The 8,587-nt window shown below is 37.7% G+C and overlaps 1 long non-coding RNA gene across 1 annotated transcript; it reads left to right on the top strand.

Annotated features, from left to right (window-relative positions):
- The first annotated feature begins 1,130 nt into the window (after window positions 1–1,130).
- On the top strand, window positions 1,131–1,740 carry LOC109201278 (uncharacterized). Its single transcript, XR_002061308.2, has 3 exons — window positions 1,131–1,220; window positions 1,407–1,493; window positions 1,606–1,740. It is a non-coding gene; the product is annotated as an uncharacterized LOC109201278 (long non-coding RNA).
- The last annotated feature ends 6,847 nt before the right edge of the window (window positions 1,741–8,587 follow it).

Genomic DNA, 8,587 nt, shown 5'->3' with positions numbered 1-8,587 from the left:
CCAGCCAATGATGCGATTGACATTCGTATATACGCAGCCAATCAACCTCGTTGACAGGCTATGACAGCGTCCTTATGTGCCGACACCGGTGTTTTAGCTAGCAAAGCGGCGTGGCTGATGTGGAGTGAAGTCACGTTAATGACAACGTGTACAACCATTGGCGATGTGAGCAGGACAGACGGAACAATTGACGGAAAAAGTGTGGACTTTATACCAGTTTTTAAATGGTGTTGATAGGCCACGTAAAACCAGAGTTATGATAAAAATATCTGCAATGTTTGGTTTTCTTCCTGAATACTATCGTTGTTTATATTTACTGCGGGAAGAAACGGTAAAAACTGTGTTTTGTAAGAAAAAAGGCTCGAAAGTGCTCTCCGCCTGTGAGCAAAAACAAACCCCCACCCCCCTCTCACTTTCCTATTCGTTCCTGAAAGTACATGGAAGACATGGAAATTTGAAATAGGACATCTTCTAGTTTTTCAAACTATCAGGTTGACATTAAACCCTAACCCACCTTTAAGTGGTGACCTGCTAGATGTTAAAGAGGTTATCAGCTGTGCTGTAATACCCAGTTTCACCAGTAGATGGCAGAAGACGTCAAATTCATTTTAACTTGAGAATAGAATAGAATAGAATAATCCTTTAACTGTACCACAAGGGGAAATTTGGTCACAAAATAAACTTAGTAAACTTAATAAACATATTTTCAGGCGAGAATGTAGCTGTGTAAACTTCAAATATCTGCTCGGTTTCTCAAAATATCTCATATTTGCAAAAGTGCTCTGACCTTTTTTGGAGACGTCTGTTACCCACCAGCTAGCCAGCCCAGAATTCATTGCGGAATTTTTCACGTAACAATGGTGGCACAAGTAGAAGATAAAACTGGGAGATGAATACATTTTTAAATGTAAGGATATGAAAATCTGGTGGTGCAAAAGTTAAATTTGTATAGCAGTTATGTTGTTAGGTTTTGGGAATTTGCATAGACTTGTATTATTTATTTAAACAATCTTCGTAAAAAGTGCTCATAAACTAGCTTGTAAGGTGGGTCTTGCGAATTTTCATTGCAGCTTATATACAGCTAATTTTGATTTTTCCAAATTAACTTACTTGTGATATGTTATAGGGACCAAAGAGCAAATGGCGGACTTCATAAAAATTAGAGGAGAAAACGATCACCTCTTCACTGGGGTAAAAAATTCAGCCACTGTGGGATGGAGGTACAAGAATAAATCAATTTACACATCATATTCATCTGAGTACGGTTTCAATAACCCTCATTCTGTACAGAACCTGTGATGTCCAGGCAGTTTTTCTCTTGTGCTCTGCTGTGAAAAGTTTTGGATGTAGGCATTATCATAGTTGCCATGGATTCCTCTCTTCTCTTATTTGTTGTGTGTGATCAGGACAATTCTGGAGAAGATGGGCCTGCAGCGGAAAGTCACCCACTTGCAGGCCAAAAAGAAATGGACAACTTAAAAAAAAGATACAAAGTATGTGTGTTATCAAGAAGATAATTTTAAGAACTAAATTTAATAAACGTACATTTACTAAAAGTTGTATTGTTTTTATTTGTCTCTCATTTCTGATTTCCTCTGCCTTTAGGATTGCAAGTATCCAGGGTCAGGGAAGTCAGTGGGAAGTGTTAACCATGAAGTTCCTTCTTTCATTTTCAAATCACTTCCAGAAAATAAAGGAAGTGAACATTTATCTTTTCATTTTTTGCATCTCATTTCACATTTGCCCTCCTGGTTTTGAAAATGTCTTGCTGTCATACTTCTGTCGCCTCAGTGTGAGAACAGCTAAAGAAAAAAAATCATTTTTAAGGTACAGAAATGGTGTTCCTGGGTCAGTTTGACCTGGGGTATGTTTAGTTATGCAATAGTATCAAAAATGAAAAGAATTCAAATACACATTTTTCATATCTCATTATGACCCCGTTAATAACTAACTAATAACAGTATTTAGTGCAGTGGCGATTTGTATGGGCAGAAATCTGTGCCATCAGAAACTGAATTTGAATAAGTTAAATTTGAATTTGAATTACTCGGATTGAATCTGAATTGTAACTTGAATGAAAGCTTTTGAAAACTGAATTTGAATTAGTCTAATTTGAAATTGAATTTATGGTTTGAAAATGAATTGATTTGCTTTGAAACTGCATTTTATCCTTTAAAAATTCAGCTCTCAAATAATTTCAGATTCACTTCTCACCATTCAGTTTCAGTTCTACAATTCAATTTCAGTTCCAAAATTCAGTTTTTTGGGACTTACATCCGGTTCCGGTTCAAGCGCAGATTACTAGAACTACAGACTGATAGCGATACTGACGGAATCTACAGCGTCTTGAGCTGAATTAAGACTTCAGAAGTCATTCGTCATGTCGAATGACCAGCGGATAAACTCTCAGGTTGGTAATAAATGTATTACATGTATAAGAACAAGCGTCATGTTAACAAATGATAGCCGTACAGTAACTTTTATGCTTATTGTAGCTGCTAGCTAAAAACGCTAATTTAGCCTAGTTTGCCCTGAATTCAGCTTTGACAAACAAATATGATCGACTGTTTCTAGTAGAATTCCAAAGTTGTCATCTTGTACCCTGTCAGAGCCCTGTATGCTTGCAGAGACCCCTACAGTAAGGAAACATGCAAAACGCTGTCCAAACCTTTGTATTTGAGCTTTATTTATGTCTTACACAGCATCCCAACTCTTTAGCGAACTTAATAACTTCAGCTAAAGTGAATAGTTAATCTTATTCATTAGTGCAGCGTTACTGGATCACCTCTGTTTGAAGTGATATAATATGATATACAACTATCACTGTGTTTAACTATCATAATAATTCTTAGGGTACTGAGTGCATGCTTAATTAGATATTTTTTTTTTTTTTAAACATACTGCTCCATTGCTATGTTTGACAGGCTGAAGTTGTCGGGTCACCTCCTAAATCGACCATCTTTTACAGGTGTTTTGTGCCAGAAATGGAGTGTCCACTGAAGACTGAAGATACTGAATCTCTACGCCGTGCCATTGATCCCTCCTGTACCTTCATCTAGACAAGAGACATTAACTTAACCACTCTCACATGCTCTGTACCTACATCACCTTCCCTGACAGTCGTAGCTTGGCTCATCTGAGGGTGAAATTATAAGAATGTGTTATTTTGCAAAGTGCTCTCTAGGGTTCCTAAATAAAATATGGCATTGAGGTCATTTCTTTTGAATTAATCCCTTCTTCTGAAATATAAGAACCTCTCCTGGTTTAAATGGCACTTTCTGTTCCTTACTTCCTGTTCCACTCCCAACCCCAAATAGATGCTGACAAGCTGACACAGTAACATGGAAGAGGGAAAGAAGCTGGAAAGGACTACTACAAATAAACCCAATGCCTAACAATGAAAAATGTAAAATAAGAACAATAATAATAATAATACAGATAAAAGATGAAGTAACAAGTTTTTTGTTTTTTTGTTTATTCCAAATGATCATCCAGATGTCTGTGACATGTGATGACAAACACCATAATGGAAGGCCTTAGTCATCACATGCTTAAACTCATCATATATTTTTGCATATGCTGAACAGGCAGTCAGACATGCTGTAACTGTGGGGTAGAAAACTGCATAAACACCATACGGCAGGGGTCTCAAACTCCAGTTATCAAGGGCATGGAAAAGTTGCATGACACCGGCCTTCGAGGAATGGAGTTTGAGACCCCTGTCATATTCCATATGACAGGTTTTGGTTGAACTTCATGAAGACTCTGAAGTTTCTCTTCTCTTCTGGCAGAACAGGAATGTCGCCTTGTCCTGTGAGCCACCGTAAGGATGTACTTAGAGTAGAACTGGACTGTCACCGGCCTCAGGCTCTTCACCTTTTCAAAGACAAAGCAGTCATTTAGATAAAATATTAGATATTGTTTACCTGTAAATGCACAAAGAGAATTTAGAAATGTAATTATTGTCAAGAGTGAATAAGCACTGATAGTGTAATCTACAGCTGTGGCCAAACGTTTAGAGAATGAGAAGTGTTGTTTATTTACAAAGTTTGCTGTTTCAGTGATAGTTGTATATCATATTATATCACTTCAAACAGAGGTGATCCAGTAACGCTGCACTAATGAATAAGACTATTCACTTTAGCTGAAGTTATTAAGTTCGCTAAAGAGTTGGGATGCTGTGTAAGACATAAATAAAGCTCAAATACAAAGGTTTGGACAGCGTTTTGCATGTTTCCTTACTGTAGGGGTCTCTGCAAGCATACAGGGCTCTGACAGGGTACAAGATGACAACTTTGGAATTCTACTAGAAACAGACGATCATATTTGTTTGTCAAAGCTGAATCCAGGGCAAACTAGGCTAAATTAGCGTTTTTAGCTAGCAGCTACAATAAGCATAAAAGTTACTGTACGGCTATCATTTGTTAACATGACGCTTGTTCTTATACATGTAATACATTTATTACCAACCTGAGAGTTTATCCGCTGGTCATTCGACATGACGAATGACTTCTGAAGTCTTAATTCAGCTCAAGACGCTGTAGATTCCATCAGTAACGCTATTAGTCTGTAGTTCTATTAATCTGCGCTTGAACCGGAACCGGATGTAAGTCCCAAAAAACTGAATTTTGGAACTGAAATTGAATTGTAGAACTGAAACTGAATGGTGAGAAGTGAATGTGAAATTATTCGAGAGCTGAATTTTTAAAGGATAAAATGCAGTTTCAAAGCAAATTAATTCATTTTCAAACCATAAATTCAATTTCAAATTAGACTAATTCAAATTCAGTTTTCAAAAGCTTTCATTCAAGTTACAATTCAGATTCAATCCGAGTAATTCAAATTCAAATTTAACTTATTCAAATTCAGTTTCTGATGGCACAGATTTCTGCCCATAGATTTGTGCCTCTCACAGGTCATGGTTCAATCAGGATTTTTCAACTGCTTTTTCATTTTTGAAATGTTTATTAAAACATTGTAATAATTGTTGTAATAATGAGAGTTATAATTGTAACTCTTATGTACTGATGTTTCATAGGAAAATCCAAATAGCCTCACTGGTTCTCCATAAAGAACAAAGATTTGCTCTCTGTGGCTCCAACACAACTTAAAGACAATCAAAAGTGGACAGAGACAGGGTGCAGAGGGACCTGACAGACACAGGGACATTACTAGGGAGACAGAAGGTTGTCCTGTAGTCATCCATCCTGTTCATTTAAAAAAAAGACGAAGGAACATGTAAAGATCATTTGTAAACTTTGCACACAGACCAGCAAGTCATTCAAAGTTTATCTTAATTGTATTAACAAGTTCTTTCAGTATTATTCATTATTTTTGCCTCAGCTGAAATTCTACAAAAGCTTTAGTGTAATAAATGTTTAAATGTTTTATTCTCACTTATTCAGTGACTCAGCTGACTCAGTAACAATGGAAGTCTGCTGCCACCTGTTGGTAAAACTGTTTGTTACAGCAGAGCAGCTCCCTGTAAATGACAAACATTTACCCTTTTAATGTCCACCAGGTCATCAGTTTGAGTTTAAGCTACGCTGTGAACAATGGTTGTCAGCTCTGTTATGAGAATTCCATTTGGTAATGAAAAATCAAAAGATTCTGTACAAATTATACAATTTTTTTAATGCTCATTGAGGGAGATGAAAACTTAAACAGTTTGCTGTTATCTTGATGAAGTTCAGAGCTTTCTGACAAAAACTGGAAGGTTTTTCTATCTCATCTGGTCTCTGAAATTTGCAAGAGACAATTCCTCTTCTATTTCTTGTTTTGTCTCCTCAAACTGTTTCTGGCTGTAGTCCCGGCACACACGTACGCTGCATTTCTCACACCGACTGCTGGCATTACAATCTTCTTCATTTGGCTCCTAAATCTTGTTATCTTTGGTTTGGTTTTGTCACTCCACACCTTTAGTGATCTGGGGTTGCAGTCAGCGGAAATCTTCCAGTCAACTTGTGGTGTGATAAGCTCCTTTGAGACCCATGATCATCATCACCATCAAAGCAAGACCCATCATGCACAGATGATGCCATTCTTGAGTTCAGGGTTGCTGAGCTGTGACAAAGGGTGAAGACAATGGCAATGCCAAGTTGTACCACAGCACCATGGGTGCCTCTGTGTTTTACACTTGCAGGTGTAGTTTGCTGTTTGTTCCTTTCTGGTATTTTCATGCTCCACTTTGTTGTAATACATCGTGCTCAGGAGTACAACTGCCATTCCTTTCCTGCTGACACAGCTGACTGCGGTAAGACCTCCACTGGATACAGACTCTATGCTGTAAACCTGAGACTGCTACACAGCTGCTGGACAATATTTTCCCTCAGATTCCTCTGAACTTCTTCCCCTGTTTGTGTCTCTGTGGAAATCGATCCAGATAAAGCATAGAGGGATGCCTACATCACAGACCCAGAAGACCTTTAGGCCATACTTGACAGGCTTTATTGTTATGTGCTGTATAAATTTGAACCTCGTCCTGAATGGCACAAACTGTTGCTCTACAATGACACAGTCACCGGGGATGAATCAGTCTCTACATGTTTAATGAATGCTGTGTGACAGTCCTAGCTGTGTAATATAATCTTCTTAAGAAGTGAGACTCTTTGTGGTCCACAAAATGTGAATTCCTAAGAGTCACAGTTGATAAGAAAAATTCTAGAGAAAACAAATGTGGGAATTTTTTTTATGGAAGTTTGTGGAAGTGATGCAAAATCTACAATTTTGTAAATGTGTAAAATGTAAGTTAAAAATTTAAAGGGCATGGAATCAAAAACGTGTTTTTCTGGAGTAGCTGGGCCATGAAGTGATAAAAACTTTTGATTATTACATATTGCACTGGGTCATTTTTAGCCTATTCCTGATCTAAGGGTTAAGACCTGTAGTTTAATTAACTGATCTGTGTTATCATTTTGGCTGAATGGGCTACTCATTCTGCATCTAGGGACAAAAACAAAGTTTGAGTGCTCACTAAATATTTTCCATTTCCTATTTATTTATTTGTATGATAGGTCTGTTTTTAGTATACAGTTTGTAAGAGTGGTGTCCTGATTCTTTTATGATGGGCTGAGAATACACATACAATACTCAGAGCAGGTCCAGTCAACAACAATTATTTATTAAGCACATATATGTGGTAAATCCACACGGCACTACCCAAAGCGCAGTCCGGCAGATCTCAGAGGAAATACACAGGCTTCACTTTTTAAAGGGCTGTACATGCCCTGTATGCATGAGCAGAGTATATTAGCATGCATTAGTGACAGCTAGATACGATTCCCCTTTTTAGTGATCTTCTACAACTACTTAGAAATCTATCGTAACTGCCTCTCGCCCCGTTGTTTCCTGTTATTCTCTTTTAGCAGCATAAAAATAGATATTTTATTACAACCTGATCAGGAAGTACAGCTGAACCTCAGTCTGTTCAATAAGCATGCTTAACACACTGTGTTTGAACCAATAGAAAGCTGGTGCTCAGAGGAAGAGGGCGGGCTTTACTTGGTGTCAGTGAGAGAAATGAAAAGAAGCTGAAATGAGTGAGAAGGACGATGAAGGAAACATCTGTGCTGTGTCTGCTCTGTAAGTAGAATCTCTGTGTTTGTTTGAATTCTTGTACTTTGACTGTCTGCTCTCCTGATAACTGATGATGGAGGAGAAGACATGAAAAACAAATCAGGCTGAATTCAAGTTCAAAACACCACGAGGACCAACTGCAGGTCTGAACTGACTCTTTATCTTTGCTCAGGAGTCGAGGAAACACAGCAGGCAGTGAAAAGATCAAATCATTCACTCATTATATCAACACAGCTGCACAGTGGACACATGAGTTTGTGGGATTTACTTTTTCAGTTGTTTGTTGTCCAAACGTTATTTAAACATGTTGCTGGCTTTAATAGAAAATGAGCAGCTATATCAGAGAGAGACGAGTTTGTGTTTGTCAGCTGTTTGTGTGAAGGTTTCCTTTATGTTCACCTCAAATCAGCCTGAGTGTCATTTCTCTTTAGTTCTGATCTCACTGCTGAGCTGCACAACAAACCAAGGTCAGTAACCTTCTTCTGTCACAGTTTAAACCTGAGAAATGCTCACTGATATGACCTGATTGGGTTCGTGATTCACAATTGATCTCATATATAATATTAATGATGGATTAAACAAAAACATTTTGAGATTCATCAAACCATTAAATTTTTTTCAAAAATTAAATGGTTTGATGAATCTCAAATCCTGCAGGACAGGTTTAAGTTCTTGTTTCCTGAAAAGGGCCTTTTTTATGATTCTGAATTGTGCATCATTTTTCAGTTTTGGGTAACCTTTCTTTAAAGGTTTAAAAGCTTTAAAAGACGACCTTTGTTTAAAGTAGTGGTCAATGACAGGCAGACCGTGGTCGGAGTCTGGACCCAGGCACCATCCCATATGGACCCAGACCTATAGTTAACAAAATATTTAATTACTTTTAATTTTGACGGGTCGATTGAATTTTAAGCGGTAACGTTACCTTATATTAATAGACCAGGGAACATACAAAACAATTGTGTGAGAGTTAAGCCACCCACGTGACGCTAATTAGTCTGTGCATTCACAGCCA

Source organism: Oreochromis niloticus, linkage group LG3 (genome assembly GCF_001858045.2).
Source record: "Oreochromis niloticus isolate F11D_XX linkage group LG3, O_niloticus_UMD_NMBU, whole genome shotgun sequence".
Taxonomy (NCBI): Eukaryota; Metazoa; Chordata; class Actinopteri; order Cichliformes; family Cichlidae; genus Oreochromis; species Oreochromis niloticus.
The sequence above is the reverse complement of the archived record's forward strand: the minus strand, read 5'-3'. Positions and strand labels throughout refer to the sequence as shown.